The sequence below is a fragment of the Molothrus aeneus genome, chromosome 7, assembly GCF_037042795.1.
Source record: "Molothrus aeneus isolate 106 chromosome 7, BPBGC_Maene_1.0, whole genome shotgun sequence".
Classification (NCBI taxonomy): Eukaryota; Metazoa; Chordata; class Aves; order Passeriformes; family Icteridae; genus Molothrus; species Molothrus aeneus.
The window spans coordinates 34,073,287-34,091,634 of NC_089652.1; the positions used below are offsets into that span (position 1 = coordinate 34,073,287).

At 40.0% G+C, this 18,348-nt stretch overlaps 1 protein-coding gene across 1 annotated transcript in view; it reads right to left on the reverse strand.

Moving 5' to 3' along the window:
- The window catches only part of LRP1B (LDL receptor related protein 1B), a 631,162-nt gene that overhangs the window by 326,792 nt on the left and 286,022 nt on the right, over nt 1-18,348 (reverse strand). The gene's annotated exons all lie outside the window — the stretch shown is intronic.

Genomic DNA, 18,348 nt, shown 5'->3' on the forward strand with positions numbered 1-18,348 from the left:
AAGTAATAGGTTTTAAAATGTTTTCTGAGATAAAGCAGCAGCACTCCAGCACTTTTTTTTTTTTTCATTGTGATTCTGTTAGGAAACAGGTAGGCAGCAATGCTTCAGTATGTAATTCCATTTACACACAGATCTGAATGCAGACTTGAGACTCCTTTGTGTAATTCAGCGCTCTGGAAATGTCACACTGGGTGTATCTCACTAAAGCCTTGTATTATAGATTGCAAATGCAGAACAGTTGTTAAGTTCCTATCCCTGGGGAAAGTGCAGGCACTGCAGATTTGGAGTGCTCTGTCTGCAGTGAGAAGGAGCCAGCCAGAAGCTCTGTGCATCAGCTTTTCTCCTGGCCAAGGAAAAAGTGACCTTGCTCCTGTCCTTCTTAGCAGCTCTGAAAGACGTGCAGGAAACTGCATGAGAAGTGGGCAGCAGCAGAGGAGAGGAAGTGGATACCTCACCCCTGGGGGCTGCAACACAAATAAGACTGCAAATAAATGCGTGTCTACCTTTCACTGTGCTTTTTCTCCTTGCATTTTTTCATATTCACCTTCTGTCTCCTGCCTTTGCTCCCAGGCAGGCTGTTCCTGTCTATCACCCTGCCGTGGGACCAGGTGGCACTGACACATAGGAGAAAGCAGCAGCAGCAGCAGCACTGATGAAGGATGCAGGAGCCACAGGGATAATTATGTGTGGCACAACAACTGGCACCCAGCTCCTCTGTGCCCGTGCCCTGGGTTGACTATATGATGCTTTTATCCCCAATTGTCGTGTTCTGTTTAAGATGAATAATAAGTTTTGCACCTTTAAGACTTGTTTCAGAGAGTGAAGGGGGGAGAGAAGAAGCTGCAGTTTGTTTTCAGGCACTGTAATCACTCCTCCACATTCCTGCTCCTGGACTGTGTTGTCTGCGGATGGACAGACAGCAGGACAGAGCTCTCCTTTGCTTTTAATTAGTTTAGCTAGCTGAGGCAAAGAAGTTCCACGGACTGTGGGTTTTTTTCCCCTTTTCTTTGGACCTGTTTAAACCTGCTCTGGCCTGAACACCAGCAGAGCACCGGCAGCTCCACCTGTGGCCACCGGGCCGGGCCTGGGCCGCGGCATTTCCAGCACCAGAGGGACTGATCAGAGACCGAGTGAGCTGAACTGCAGCCCGGGGAGGGGACTTTCTCAGTTTGTCATCTCTTTTGGAGCAGCAGAGGGTTTTATTGATTAATATTGTTTGGGTTTTCTTGTTTAATAAACAGGTTTTTTCCACTTTTCTCCAAAGAAGTATTTTCTCCCAGACTGGTTTGGGGGGGGGTGTCCTAGGGTGACGTTATGGTGCTTGTATCCCCATTCATGTGTTCTGTTTATGCTGGATATCATGTTCTGTGCCTTCAAGACTGGCTCTGAAGAGTGAATGTTTTGTTTTGGTTTCTTTCTGATAAGAAACCATGCCTGGTGGGACATACAGACGGGACAGCACATTGTGCTGCTTTTTGCTTTTTGTCTGGTTTTTCGCTTTGCTCTCGCTCTGCTTCTGCTTGCTCTTGCTTCTGCTCATTAGCTAGTTTAGCTAAACAGTCCAAATTTCTTCCTGGACTGTTTCTCCTTTCCTTTTTTTGGACCTACGGGAACCTGCTCCGGGCTGGGGCCTGGCAAACACCAAGAGTTTGCACCTTGTGGCCTAGCGGGGCCTACTCTGGGCAGACCCCCCTAGCGGGGCCTACTCTGGGCAGCTGCCCCAGCGCCGGAGGGACTGATAATAGAGCGACCACTCCCAAGAGAGACTTTCTGAATCTGTCATCTTTTTCAGAGTGGTGACAGAGTGGTGTCACCCAGTATTGCTCATTTTGTGTGCTGGGAGGTGCTGTGCCTGTTAAATAAACAGGTTCTTTCCACTTCTCTCTGAGGAATTCCTCCCGAACCAGTTGAGGGGAGGGGCCGTGTGGGTTTGCTTTCTGGAGGGCCCCCCCCTTTGGAGGTTTTCTCCCAGATTTGCCCTAAACCAGGACAGGGGGAGAGGCCAATTGAATCTGCTTTTCTAGAGGAGCCCCTTTGAGGGTTCTCTCCCAAATTTGCCCTGAACCAGGACAGCCCATCAGCAGCTGCAGCAAGAATCCATGGATCCAAACCCTGGGAATACAGGGGCTGGCTTCAAAATAATCAGTCAATGGGCAGAAAGGCTGGGCAGACTTCAGCCTGCTTCTCTGCTCTGGTTGTGCTGCTCAGCTGGGCACCCTTCCATGGGACTGAGCTGATGCATGCTCTCACACACACTGAAGAGCCCAGAGGTGCTCTGGGAGGTTATGTTATGTATCTTGCTGGGTGAAAAGTCAGCCTTGTCTGCATCCACGTGTCCAGGTCAAGCTCCTGTCCCTGAGTCATACAGAGATGCTCCTGTCCTCTCTAATAACACAGTTCCCAGAGCAAATGTTGTGTGTCTTATGAGCTCCAAAATCATAAGGCATTTAGAAAAAATGCAAAGGAAATGCTGGGATTTGACATGACAATCTTTTCATGGCAAAGCCACTGGACATTCATTTTTGTTCATGTATAATTCAGAGTGGGAATTCAACCTGAAAGGAACACATTGTGTGTGCAGTTAGGCACTCACAGTAATGAAGAATTTAGGAATAATGTTAAAAATGAGAAGAGTATTGCTCTTCAGAACACAGCTACACTTTTCAAGTGTGTTTTTCCACTTGAACAGACAGTTTATAGCTCTTGAAGCTGTTGGACTATTTCAACTAAGCAAAAGGCCGACTTTTAAAGATATTATATTCTGACAAGATCTGTGCAAATCAAGAGCTTCACATGTGAGAAACTTATTTCCAGTCTCCATTACCAGGGAAGCTGTGAAAAACCTCTCTCCCTGGTTTGTCCCAGTGAATTTGGCAATCACCTCACACACTCTGCTGCGCCAATGAACCCTGGGCAGTGCTTTTGGGATACCCCACACAGGGCTGCCCACCGGGGTGAAGGGTGGTGTCACAGATATATTTTATGAAAAATCTTTTTGCTAGGATTTTTCTCCAGAGAAGCTGAGAAGCCTCAGAAACAAAATGTAAACAATGGTTATCTGCTGCTGTGGAATGCAACAGGTGGATCTGGGATTGGTCTCATGTGGTTGTTTCTAATTAATGGCCAATCACAGTCCAGCTGTCTTGGACTCTGGTCAGTCACAAGATTTTATTATCATTCCATGTTTTTCTATTCCTAGCAAGCCTTCTGGTGAAATCCTTTTTTCTATTCTTTTAGTATAGTTTTAATATATCATTTACTTTTACTATAATATATCATAAAATAATCAATCAGCTTTCTGAAACATGGAGTCAAGATTCTCATCTCTTCCCTTGTCCTGAGATCCCTGTAAACACCATCACAGGGTGGGGGACAAGGGAGGGCTTGGGGGGCACTGCAGGGAGGCAGGGAGGGAGGGAGACTGGAGGGAAGGATGGGAGCAGAGTCAGGCCTGGAAGAAATGTCTGGGCTAGCTTAGGAAAGGGAAAGGGACATGGCTTTACAGCAACATGGCTTTCTTTTCTGGGGGATAGATGAAGATGCAAGATACTATTCCATTTTTAAATATATTTTATGATTATGAAAGAACTATTCCTTTTTTTTTCCTCTTGGTTCTTGGTGATTAAGGATCTCTTCACTTTATGATTCACTCTTTCCTTGGTCTTTGTACTGATTCCAGTAGTTGAATCCTTCTTTTCCCTCTTTCCAGAATGCTGCTGCATTCTTGCCTTTGAGAACAGCAGCATCTCTTCTTACTGATTCCTGCCTTTAATCCTTCCAATCCTCCTACAGTGCCTTGATTCACATCTAACATTCCTCTCTCTGGTTTTCAGAGTTCTAGTCCCACATTCTCCTTCAATTCCTATCTCAGCTGTTTTTCCATCTTGTGCAAAGACCAGACACATAATTTCCCTGCCTCTTCCACTGTGTGTTATGCTCATTTCTGTCCTCTGCTCTGTAGCATGAAAGGCATGGTGCCCCTGCTCTCTTTGTGCAAAAGCAGTTTACAGGCACCTCCAGGACTTTCCCTGCCATCAAACTCCTTGAATGGCCTGCAGCTGATTTTCAGCTGATTTTACAAACGTCTTGAGGTGTTAAAGTGAATACAATTCCCTTCAGCCTGAGTGGCTTAGAATCAGATATTTCTCCTCTATACCAAAAGGCAAATGTGTATTTGATGTCTCTGACAGGTGCCTTTGTTCAGGGATCTATATGTCTGTTGCTAGACTGCTGTGGCATGATAAAAAACCTCAGAAGCAGTAAAAACATTACCTGTATTTCAGCTGACAGCACATACATCTCAGTATTAACCATGAGCACATAAAGAATATCAGCTTGTTTCGTGAACAGGCTCTGCTGCAATTGTAGTAATAGAGCTGGTGCTATTAGGGAGTGACAGTTTGTTGTGTTTGCATTACAACTGTCAGGTTCCAGGCTTGTACAGACCTCACTCTGCTGCCTCTGCCACGATGAGCATGAGAAGCAGAGCAGAAAGATTAACTGCAAATCAAACTGGAGGAGCTACACAGGTGAGGCAAAGTTTGTAGGAGGGTAATGGCTCTGTGCTTCTCAGGAAGAGACAAGCTGTGAAGGGGAAAGTGTTGTTTCCCAGCCCCAGATGACATCAGGAATGTCAGAGATTTAACACACAAGCTATTAACTTGCACATACTCCAGCAGGATGTGATGGAGCTCAATTAATGCTTGCAAAATGTTTGAAAATGAAATGCTAAGAATTGACCTTGCTATCATAAAAATCAGTCACAATTATGGTAAAATCCTGTTTCTCAGCTGTTGGTAATTTCTCCCATAGATTCTCTTTAGAAAAGGGCTATAATCATATCTTGCTTGTGATAGTCTATTATCCAGCTACCAGCTCCCTTTTAACAAAATCTTCTTAGTAAATGGGTCTGGTTTTTCCTATTTAAAATTGTTAATTCTTATCCCTCTCTTATGTTGTATTGCACAAATCCAAACCTCAATTAAATGAAAAAAGTAATTGTGCTGACAGATTATTATCAGCATTTTTCAAGGAAAAAACAAAATACTTAGAAAAGACTACAAAGTGCAAATATTGTTTACAATTAAAATGCAAATTCTAGGCCTTTAAGCTGAAACTCACAACATTAATTCTGTACAACAGAAGCTGGCCAAAACAATATCACATTTCGTTTATCACTTGACATAAACAGACAAGAAGGAATCTAGTAGTCAAGTCTTTCTCTCTCAGATGTATGAAGCTTTCTGCTGAGATCTGACACCCATCAGGACATCCCAGGAAAACTCATTGTACTGCTAGGAATGATTTATGGTGAGCTGAGAACATTGTTGTTTCGTGTGGTGAGATCTTGTTAGAATGCTGATGAATTTTAAAAAAGTATCATCACCTCTTAAACTCTATGATAATGTATTAAACCTGTCTTGGTGGCCATCCAGCCTCAGCACTGCCAGCTGTAAGAACCAGCAGCTTTCCTCTCCAAGGAGCTTTTTGAAACACATCCCTTCCCTCAGAGCTGACAGTTTCTGATCGATCCGGAGCATCCAAAACCACATCAAGGAAAGACTTTTTATACTTCCATCACCAAACAGAATAATCCAATCCCTCTGCTATTTACACCAGTGTGCTTATTGTTAGTCCAATTCTTGTTTAAACATTTCTTCTTTTACAATTGACTGTATTGTGGGTCCTTAAGCAATGAAGAATAAACAGTTGAGCTGTTGTGACTCTGCAGTGGTTTCCAACTTAATAATTAATGTATTAATTAACTCACAGAGCCTGAAATATGGGGGGTATTATTATGGCAGCTAAACTACACAATGTAGCATTTTGGCCAACTTGTATTTCCCTGATGGTTTAAACCATAAAGTAAGAAGATGAAACAGAGTAATAAGTTATAAAAAAACATTCCAAATACTGATGGCTGTGCCCAACCAAATTTCCCTTTCCCAATTACCCATATTTCTGATATTTCATAAACAAATACAAACCAACATAAATCTCCCTCTGATGCATAGAGGACAATTATAGATTTCAGCCTCACTGCATAGCAGATATGAGAATGCAGATCAGCAGAAACCTGCTGAACTGAAGCAAGAAAAGAGTTTTATTCCAAAGAGATGTTATATAGATGTTAAATGTAGGCCTGAATCTCTATCTAGCTTATGTACAGGCTTACATCCAGCCATGGAAAGTGTCTGAAAAAGCCTTTAGCAAAGAGAGAAATAGGAAAGCAGCCCAGGTTCTGCTCACTTCCATTAGTATGGCAATCAAAGACTGAGACAAGAAGCTCTTTTGTTTTGTTTGAATTTAGCAATCAGACTGCTCCAGCCTATGTTTGAGTGTATATTTAGCAAAATTACAGACAAAGTTGTCATCAAGTAGCTGAGAGAGATCCTCCCATGCATCCAAGGAGGCACAGAGGTTTCCACCCCAAGGAGTTCACAACAGGGTCTGTGTGCACTGCAGGGAAAAGCTGCTACAGGGACAGACACCATGATCACCCGTGCCCGCAGGGCCAGCTGATCAAAGGAATGGCTAATTGATGGGTTAATTATGATTGGGTTGCTCTGATCTTACACATTTTTAGTTAAGTAAGCTTCTGCCTTGACAGATGGACAGTAGCCTGGTGTCTCTGGAAGCTCAAAGGGTTGAACTTCTAATGGGGGTTATAGGAGTGAGGAAATAATGTTCCTATATGCAGCATTAAGCATCCCAGATCTGATACAGAGCAGGGTCAAGAACATTTTTTTATATGGATGAACTATTATTGGATGAACTATTGAGCAATATTTCCAAAAAACCCATAATTTGATGAAAATTAGTTTGACTCCACTATTAAGGTAGCTGATGAAAATGTCTAAGTGCCAAAGTAAAGGAGGGAATAAAGATATCAAAATGGGATTGGTTGGAAGAAAGAAGAAAGAAGTTACAGGCAGTGGATCCTGCAGCCACAGGGTAATAACACTCATAGCTGAATATTTTTACTACTACTTTAAAAATTCGTATTTTACATACTGACTATTAAAACTGTTCTGTCTTTGGAAAAAAAAATCAGAGTAAGGTAGTTTTACAGAAAAAAAAAAAAAGAAGTCCTGAGTAAGAGGGATCTTCTATGGATTTTTACTAGATTGTTAAAAATGGAACAAAATGGAGTGATATTGTTTTCTTCACTGGTTGGTAGAATGAAGTTCTCTTGAACATTGAGGAAAAAAGTGAACCTTTCACTGGCTTCACCAGATGAGAAAGAGCTTCATGGGAACCATTTCTCTTTTTTGTTTAAGATCACCTCATCCAGGCAGCTTCAGTCTATCTGAGCTCCTTTGAAAGGCCTTGGCAGCACACCCACAAAATTCACCAAAGTCCCCTTTGCCCTTGCAGTTGCTTTCAGTGGAAGTTAGAGCTCCTGTTATGCAAGATTTGACCACTCTGACATGAAATTCTTGGGTAAGCTACCACACATTCCTTCTTAAGAGCATCTGAACCCTCAATTTCCACCACTTTTGATGCTACAGTAAACAGTGCAATAACAGACAGCAGTAGGAAAAGATGCTATGAAGCAGGAGGTTACGTTGGGATTTCAATCCATGAGTATTCACATTTTAATTGACCATTTTAACAAATGCCCAGATATAACTGATTTTCCTAGCCAAGGGTATAGTCAGCCAAATTACACAAAGCTGAAGGAACTGTTGTCATTTTTATGTTCAACAAACATGTAAGAAAAAGACTGTGTTCTAGGAGAAGCTACAGAAGGGAACATGATCATTTGCTCTCTATTCTTACCTCCTGTAAAAACTATTTGTATTAAAGAATAAAACTTAATGACAAGTGCTCCACACATCCAAATCCAATTATTTTATTCTCTGATGACTATTTTTTTAATGTACTTGTTAAAAGAAATGTGTGAGGCGAATTGTGATCTTTCTCACATGCAGCAGGTCTGATTGCTATGTTTCTACAAGGTGTAGCCAATACAGCATTCAAGGCCACAGCAAACTAAATAATCTTATTATTGTCAGTCAACTACAATCTTTTATTTACTTGGACTTGACACTAATTATAGTAGAGCTTTCATAGTAAGAAATGTCTCCTGATACATTTATCAAGGACAAAATAACAAATGCTGTAATAAGAGAGTAACTTTGGGTCAAATAATATTAATTTACATTGATCTAAATCAAGATAAATTCTTTGGATTTCCACCATAATAATGGAACAAAAAAATGTTCCTGTTTTATATTTTGATGTTGTGCTTCCTGAATGAAGCTGTACGTTTCAAAGCCTTTATGTGCCAGTTACATTTTTAAATACAATACTAACCATTCCCACCTCAAAATAACCTGACCAAAAACATTTCCATGAAACAATAGGGAAATCAAAGTCCTCACTGTTTGCTGTCAGTGCTTCAAAATGCCTTTTGAGAATGTAATTTTCGAGAACAGATTTTAGATGTGTAACTAGAATAACTTCTGCAATTGTACTCAGCTCTGGGATTTTCAGCTGAGTGTGCTCACAACAATCTGGCCTGGCTCAGCCCCTTGCCAGAGCTCTCCTCATCAGATGTACACCAGGTGTGCTGAGATCCAGCATTTGGGGCAGATGCCTTCCAGGGTGAAGAATCTGATTCTTGACAGTGGCACAAGAGGACTTTTAATGTCCTACATCTGGCAGCTCCCAAGGCAAACATCAAAACCTCTGAAGTGACATTCGAACCCACCCCAGAAATGTGATGTCTGGGGGTTCAGACTAGAGAATGGAGCTAGCACGTGCTGTTTGCACTGAAATCTAAATAATCATGTTACAAACACAGAGATGTCAGCATTTTCAAAGTTTGCTGCAGACAGCTATAGTGGGGGTAAAGGAGATCTGCTGCTCCTGCTGGCTGTACTTTGGGTGCAGCTCAAGGGGCATGCAGGAAATCCAGGACTGACCAAGATGATCAAGCAGAAGCCATTTATGGTTTACATTACACACATGTTTATAGATTTTACAACCTATTAAGTACACCAAATACACACTTCCTAATTGGTGCCTTTTCTGCCTGCATTTCTCAGAGTTAAAGATTGGTTGCAGTCCAGGTGTTCCACAGTCCTTTGTTATCTAGTACTTGCGGTCTTGGTGTTTGGTTTCTCATCCTCTTCTTTCTTAATTTAGCCCAATTTATGTTCCAGTAGCCTTGATGAATTCCTGAGGCTTTGATAACAAACTTAGAAGCAGGCTGGGTGGTGCACACTATGACCTAACCCTTGCAAATACATTGCAAGGGGGCACTAGTCCCTGTTCCAAAACAAGGAATTTTTAAAAGGTGGCTGAGTCTGCCCCAGCTCTGAGTAGCCCTTCCAGCAGTGCAGAGGACAGCTGATGGCAGCAGATGGGCAGGTCAGTGGGGAGGTCACCCCAGGCCACCAGCAGCCAGCCAGGACATGGAGAGCAGCCCTGGGGTGTGATCAGCAAAAGCACCACACAGCAGAAAGGCTTTGGCTCTCTGTTCACCATGAGCCATTTATCACACCGTTTTTCACACCTGTTGGGTTTTGTGATTGTCTCTTTCCTAAGGTATTTTCAGGGCATGGCCAGCTCTCTCTCCTCACTGACAAAGCACAACCCAAACACTGCACATTCCAGCAGTGCCTTTTTGGAAATATGTATCTTGTCTTAATCCCCATTTGAAATGAAGATGTGGTTATTGTACAAACTTGAAATTGGAAAGAATTGCTGAAGACTTCTGAGTTACTGTGGCTGTAATGACCATTGAGCTGTAAGAGCTGAGGACAAGGAAAGCAATGAAAAAAGGTAAAGGAAATACACAGGTAACATTGCCCTATTGACTGTCACTGTGAGGCATATAGCTCAAAATATGAAAGAAATTAGTCCCCTAAAGTTTAGGCTTTTAAAATTCATTAAAACAGCACTATTTTTCTTTGATGAAAATCATACTAATGGAATAGAAAATCAAATTTATCTGAGGCACTTCAAACCCTAGTTGTTGGTTGGGTTGGGTGTTTTTCCTATAGCACAGCACACAGATATCTGGTACTGGCTCAAAGCACAGGAGAAGGATACCCCAAAATAAACTCAATTCTTATGCATGACTTTGGACTTGAGCTCCCATGTCAAGCAGCATTTGATTTTTCTGTAGAAGTTCACTTTTGCATTCCCTGTTACACAGAATATTTCATCTAGTTTTATTTGAGTTTTCTTTCTTGGTGATACTTTGGAAAACTGGAAAGCCTTACATCAGTGGCGCTTGGTCTATTTAGAGAGCAAACAGTAAGTGTCTAATCTGCATTTTATCAAAACAGAAAAAGAAGAAAACCCCCACCAATTCATTTTCTCTGTCTGCTCCCAGCCTTCTTTTCCTCTCCTGCTGCCCTTCCAGACCTTTCCCAGCACCACTGGAATTAGCCCATCTGCACACACACCTTGGACAGACATAATCAGAGGCTCTCCTCATTTGATTCTTATCAAATCAACAGCAAAAAAATGTAAATCCTCACCAAATCTCATTAGGGACCAACCAATTACACTCACTTGAACTTCCAAGAAGAGATGGATAAATAATTAACAATTCACTACGATGATTTAGGATCTCATTTTTACTCGTAACAAGATTGCAGAGGTTTGTGTTTTTTCAAATATTTTTATTATTGCCTTTGGAAACACCCTGTGAACTTTTTCTGTAAATAATTCTTTGTGTGCAGTTTCTAGTTGTGTTTGAGTTTCTCTAGGGGATTTGTTACTCAGCACTTACAGGCTGAGATAATTGCCTGAAACCACAGATCCCATATTATGTTTCTATCATGTTTTTGCATGGCTGCAGTAACTATAATTATTTCCTGAATATTAAATCAGTGCATCTGAAACAATTCTTCACTATTATTTTAAGAACTGAGTTTCTGCAAGCATTCTTGTAGCTAAAACTCAAGATGGCCTTGTGAACACCCCCATGTTCACCAGAACTACTGGAATTATGTGTGTGAGAGTGGTTTGCAATCTTTCTGCAATGTCATTGGAGAGCAAGATATGAAACAGATCCATCACTGCATTCACTGAGGGTTCCTTCTATTCTGGTACTCTTCCAGCCTCAGGGGCAAGAGAGTCAAACACCAGACTCAGATCTGGAGTCTGAATGAAAGAAAAAAGGGGAAAATCTCAGTAGGCAAGAAACCAGCGTTGGGATAGGTAGGGAAGAACAAGGAGCTGTGCTAAGAACAGAAAAAGATATGGAACTGACAAGGAACGAAAGCCAGCATCCCCTGATAACAATGTATGGAATATTTAATGGTTTAGTTCCAGACCTAAACAGCTCTCTCTATCAATAAAACATGCCCCTCTCTGTTGCAGACATTATTCTTCCTGGTTTTATATTTCTCACAAGTCTTTAGTCTATCCAGAAACCACAGAAAACAAAAGGGAAATAAAAAAAATATGGTTATTCAGGCATATACAGGTTAGAAAAAACGAGTATATATAAATTCAGAGAGCTCTCAACTTGTACAGCATGAACTATCAATGAATTTAACCCATACTTACTTAACTCTATTTCTCATTATTAAATCACCAAAACTATAAAGAAATAGGTGCCTGGAAACCATCCTTCTTTCCAAACTGTGTAATAACAAATTCCAGAATACTGAACTCATCCTAATATACTAAAAAATAATTTATCTACTAACAGAACATGGTTTGAATATTTCTAGATAACTGAAATTGTGCAAAACTCTTCACTCATCAATAATAATTAGGAAGATATTTACATACACAGCTCCTGCTAAAGAAATGTGGAGGTGGACATTTTTTTCCATGGAGAAAAATACCAAGAAATAAAAAGATGTACTAACACATCAAAGAAAAAAAACAGTGAAATCCTTCTGGAGAATAAACAGTGTTAAGAAAGGAAACCTCAGCAAAATGTTTGTTTGTTTCTTCTAAGACAAGGATTTTTTTGCCCTTATAGCTAAAATTAGAAGGGGGGAAAAAAACCTGTTGTAAATACACATCAAGAATGAAACTCATTCCAACACTCCAAAAAAATATATTGTTTTGAATCTTTCTCTCTAATTTCTTTGAAGAATTCCTTGCGTGCAGCCTATTTCTAGGTTAACTATTTATATTTCTATTTCTGGGTTAGCTCCATTATTTCTAGTGGAGTTAAATGCCAAATAATCCAAAAGTGAACTGCTTTGGTTATAAGATTTCTGTGCTCGGCTCCTTGAGTGCACAATAGGTCTTAGAATTAGCTGTGAATTCATTAGAAATGCTGGTAAAAAGCTGGAAAACTCCTTTGTGGAACAAGGTAGATGAAAAAAAAATTGGTACTTAAAAGTCTGATAGCTCCCTCTATTCAGCCTGATAGGGCATGGACAGGACATTTGGGAACAGGAGATTCACTGGGCATTATTTTGGGGTTGTTTTTCTATTTTTGGGAAAGAAGTAGAAAGACTGGTGAAGCACAGACCAAAAAAAACAAACAAACAAACAAAAAAAAACAAACAACCAAAGCACAAAAAAGCTGCAAATAACCTGGGGCACGGCCAAGGAGGTTTTGGAAGCTCTGCCCTTAAAAACAAAAAAAAAACAAAGCTAAGTTAAGCAGGAAAGCTGCTGGGCTGAATGCTGGAGAGCCAGAGACATCATCTGTGTTGCAATTCCTGGCTGAGGGAAAAGAGCTTTGGATGTTCTCTGTGACTAAATAGTATTGTGCAAGCACCAAAATACAAACTAACAAAAAAACCCAAAGCTTTAAAGATCCTGGATCCAGTTAACAATTTCAAAGAAAAAGGTGGAATGTAAATGTTGCAGTGGAATTGAGTTTCCAAGGGAAGCAGCAAGCAAGGAACTCATCCTCCTGATGATCCATGATGGAACAAACAGTGCAGGTACTTTCATAGCTCACAGATGTCTCAGAAAAAAATGAAAAATATGACTTAAAACAAAGGCTGGACACATAAAATTGAATTAAAGCTGTGTCTGAAAGGTTTCTAGAAAACAGCAGAGGTATGTCTTGCTTTTGGAGATGAAACATCTGTTAAAGTAACAACCAGACTGTCTAGACAGATTATGAAGCCCATTTGTCTCACAATGGTAAGAGAAATCAGGACAAAGTGACTAGTAATGCAATTACTACTGACAAAAAATATTTTTCATTGTAAAAAAGGTAGAGAAGTTAAAGGATACTCTTAATGGAAAAGAACTGCAGTGAGGACTTCAGCACCTGGGAGAGGGCGGAAAACCCTGCAGAGAGACTATCTGGTAGTGTTTGGGATATTGACAGAAAAAAAAATACAGCCCAGCTCTAGCACCAGCAAGCAACCACAAGTGCCAAGAACTTAAAACTTCTATCAGTTATGTGACTCATTTATCCCAGTTTAGAGCCTGGTCTTTTTACAAGGTTTCATTCCAGTCATTTGCCAGGGACAGGTAAGGCACAGTTGAAAGCTAAAGAAAGATAGAAAGAAGAAACTCTATCCAGGCTGATGGAGGACCTTGGGAAAGTTGCCTCCTTGGAATAACAGATTAAAATTACTTCTGGCATAAACCAGAAATGACCTGGTTTATGGCTTCTGTGAAATTTGTCATGGAACTTGCAGTGATAACCAGGAGAAGCAGAATCTACCAGGGCAGGGAAAGAGCTTTTCCCAATAGTCCCCAATACATCCTGATGTCTGAGATGTCCATAGGATTGAGGGTTCTCATCTGCTCCAGGACACTCCTGAACAAATATCATCAGTTTGTAAAATAAGAAACACAAAAAGTAGTGAAAAAAACAGAGGAAAGTGGCTGGGGGAGATGTATGTAGTCCCATATTGGCACAGTCACAAAATCTATCAGGGCTGTGTCCTCTTCCTGAAAATTGCCAGGAGCAAATGCTTAGGAAAATATACTACCAACAAGACATGTTCAGAGTCATCTTTCCTCTGGTTTTTTTTTTCCCAGGAGCTGACAGCCAGAGGCCAGTGAACATCTCCAGCTGATGGCTGTGCCAGATGTACTAGCCACTGATCAATAGTGCTACCAGGAATGTGATTATTTCCTTTTTTATTAGGTTTTTTTTTTCCTTTAAATTTACTAGCCACTGATCAATAGTGCTACCAGGAATGTGATTACTCCCTTTTTTTATTATTATTATTCTTCCTTTAAATTGTAGGGATAATTTAGCCATATCCTGAGTAAAAAAACATATGAAAGGAATAGCCACAAAACCCCATGCACCATAACTATTAACAAATCCAGTTACACAGAAGATCCAGCACCAAATACAAAGCAAACATGAGCTGAAAGTCACTTTCCTGTCGTGAGAACAAGAGGCAGCCCAACTTGGAGGCAGGCAGCAGTCTGTAAGTGCTGTTTACCTCTGCACCTCTGTTTTCTTTGCTTACTGCAAAGTAATAATCATGTTAGTAATGCAATTATGTACAGGAATGGTAGAGATTTGCTGAAATGTAATAGTTATCAGATGTGACACGCTGAGACAGCCCAGGGGAGTATTAGCTGCTAAAGTTCCTGTGGATCTGGAGGAGAAATGTTGTACCTACCTATCACTGCCTGCTGAACATTTTAACTGGCAGGAAATGGTACACAAGGAAATACTGGAGCAAACCTGGGGGAGAAGCTTTTGAGAGAGAAGTGAGTGCAAAAAAAAAACAAAGGAACAAGTCTGCCTTTCCAGCCTGGGACAGCCTTTGCAGTCTACAACAATCAAAACTCTACTGGTCCAGCCAAAAACTGAAACTGAAAAATTTTTGTGTGGGACTCCACTGAGTGTATAGTAAAGACAGAACAAAACTCTCAGGCTGATTGCTCATTTAACAAATGGGTGAGTGAGCACTGGGTTTTAGAAGTTTCTGCCCCAAAGTAAAAGCCCCCAAACTTCACTCAATATACACCCCAAGAAAGCAGGCAATGCATGTTGATCTTAGTAATTTTATATATCTGATACTTCTGACCTATAATTACTGATGTGCAAAGGTGTCTAATCTTCATTTGGTATCCAAGTGATTAATTTCTGTTTTTGCCACTCAGTATCAATGCTCCCTGTATTTCTAACTTGCATAATTTCTTACCCTTGCTTTATTCCCTGATCAACAATTTAAATAACCTTTGTGGGTTATCCAGTAACTTGTTTCTATCAGAATTCCCACAGTTTGATCCACCCAGGTCAGGCAGGAGAAACTTCTAATTAACCATGTTCCCCAAGTATCTAAATTGCTCTGCTTGAATTTCTGCAAAGTTAAAAACCTCAACAGGGTCAACAGCCTTTTAAAGGATTCTTAAGTCACAAACATCCTGGATGCAACAGCAAATTCAAGCATTTATTCCTCCCCACATTAAAGGACAGTGCTGGCAGCTGGAAGGGGATCTGAGGAGAGGGAGAGATTCTTGCAGAGAGAGCCAAGGCCCTGTAATTTAAAGTCAAGGCTTTTGAACCTGGCCACACTTAGCAGGCTAATGGTGGTGACAGTGCATGACCTGCCTCATCACTTTGTTTGTTCTATTAGCCCATAGATTACTTTTCTATTGCATGCTCAAACCTCTGGAATGTCTGAAAGATGTGTGAATAATCTGGCAAAACCCTGAGCTAGCTGTGAGCTGAAGCTGTGAGTGAGAATTCCCTCTCAATAAATGAAAACACAGATGCTGTGGAACTGTCTGTGGCCAGACACCAGCTGCACAGGGGTGACTCTACTCTTAAAAACAACAAAAATGTTGTTAATTTATTGCTCTCTTGGTTCAGATAAAATATTCACTATATGCACTGAAAAAAAACCTTGTATTTTAAAGTTTGCAAAGTTTTGGCATTATGACAAAGTCTACCATGAAAATATATAAAGCTATTTTCAAAATCAGAACTCCCAGTGGAGCAAAGCACAACAAGAGTGCAATATTTTGAAACTCCACAGTTAAGATAGATTCTCTAGATATTTTTAAGTGAATGATGAAGTCAGCTGAATTATTTTAGCTGAGATCTGATTATCTTCTCCTAAATCTCATCAAATTTGAAGATCTGTTGTAGATTTACACTGGGAAGCAATGCTGTCGTGTCACCTGGTTGGTGGCACAACAAGTAAATTAGTTATTTTAACTATTTTCATGAGTTATTCAGCAAGGTGCTGAATTCCCAACCTTTTTTTTCCAAAAAAACCATATTTGATAATTTTAAGAAATACACAGCAATGGCTGAGTGCACTAAAATTCCCAGCACTGCTAGAAGTGTGAGCAGTAAAAACCTACCAAATCCAAACATGGTGAAAAGATCAATTAAGAAAGGCTGGAATCTTAAAACAAAACAGGCAAAGGTGTTGTGCATTTGAAATGCAAATTAAAGGAGGGATGAAAAAACCAAAAAATAGTAGAGATGAAAATTTCTTACTGGTAAACACAGATATTTTACTTTTTTTTTTTTTTCTCTCTTGGAGGACACAGTGGACCCTGCTAGAATTGAAAGCCAGTGAGCACTTGCAATGAATGCATAATTCAGCAGGCAAAGTGCTAACTGTTGAAAGCATCAAAATCCAATGGGTATGTTCCACTGGAATAAAGAGAACAAAATTGTTAACCTCATACACATCCACACACAGAGTTTAACTGTATTTCCCCTAGAATATGTTTTTAATACAGAAAAGCTCTCAAGAGAGTTCTGGGGACTAAATACTACTTTGGAAAGAAGATCACATTTCATTTATATTGGGCACTCCTGAAAAATTATGGGCTCCTCGTACACAACATAAAGGTCAAGTCATTAGCCTGGAAAATTTCTGCATTCAGAGGTGGAGAGAGGAGCTGTCTGAGGCTTCTTATTCTCTGCTCAAAGGTCTGGCTTGGTGTTTCATCAGATACCACAGAAATCTTCAGGCTGGCAATACGTTCGCCTCAGCTTCATCACACAGTGCTCTCTAGAATACAATATATCTGAGTCTCATTTTATTTGCCCTGAGATGTTTCAGGTTGAGCACAGTTTCTGTTCCAGCACTATGAACATGTCTTTATTGCTCCTATTGACAGATTATCTACATACAATGATTTTAATGTCAAGGTGAATTATGTGCAGGGTCATCGATGGCTTGCACCATTTTTCCCCTTTAAAAAACCATAAAATTTTGACCTGCCAACAAACTTTCCACTCTTATTTTCACTGAATTGCCTCAACAACACAAAAAAAACCCCAAAACAAACAAACAAACAAAAAAAAACACAAAAAAACCCTCCAAAACCCCCCCCCAAAAAAAAAAAAAAGCAACAATCACAAAACAAAACAAAACAAAAACAAAACAAACCCCAACAATTCTGGATGAACTGGTTCTGTTAGTTCTTTAAAATATTATATCATTATCAGTATCTGAAGAGATTTATGTGGTACAGCAGATGGATGGGGATATATATCAACTAGGAGATCTATGATGCATGTGTGTCATATATTGTGGCAAAAAAAAAAAATGATGGGACAATAAAATATTAACAGGTGTGGTCACATTAAGCAGGCTTTTTTTGTTAAATATTTTAAGGAAGACCACAGAGCAAAAGAATTAATCTTCATCCTTTATTTGCCAAAATCAGAAGCCAGCCAAGGCATGTATGTTCTAGTAATTTAAATCACTTGTGCTGGCACCTGGTATTCAATTTTTTTTTAGGTTCATTCCTTCATAGGAAATGACATGTATATATTTAAATAAAAAGGGGGAAAAAAACTAACTTATTAGAGTTCTCTTCAACTCTCTGCACTATAAACTGTGCTATCCTTGCCATTTTTACTAATTTTTAAAAAAATCCTAGTCTGTATATCCTGCAGTAATCCATAGGGATAAATAAATAGCTTATAGGAAATAAAAAAAATTGTTTCTGATTTCTGGTCCTGCCTAGCTTGTTCTTTGACAGAGTTTTTATTTTTATTTAGTTTCTTTAGCACTGATGACTCAGCTCCTGGACTTTCATTTCCAGTCAATACCTGAGCTGGGGTTTGTCCTCAGCCTGGGTTGATTCTAGAACTGAAGCTGAAACGCTTCACCTGTAGCTTAAAAGCACAAAGAAGCCAACACTCTTGGATCAAGGGGACACTTTTAGAGCAAATCTCTCAGAGATTTGCAGATACAATGTCAAGGTCTCAGGTTTTGGCCTCTCTGTCTCAGTGTTTTAAATATCTGGGGTTGTTTTGTTTCTAAAGGAGCATGGGGAAGAACAAAGAAGCCAACAAATCACTCAGGCTCACCAATTTGATGCTGCAGAATGCAGATATTTACATGATGACTTTGTACATTTGCTGTAGTTCCATTCCTATTTTATTTTCAGAATTAATTTATACTGCATCTTGATTACATCTCTGTGTATTCCCTTAATCTCACTGTGTAATTTGGA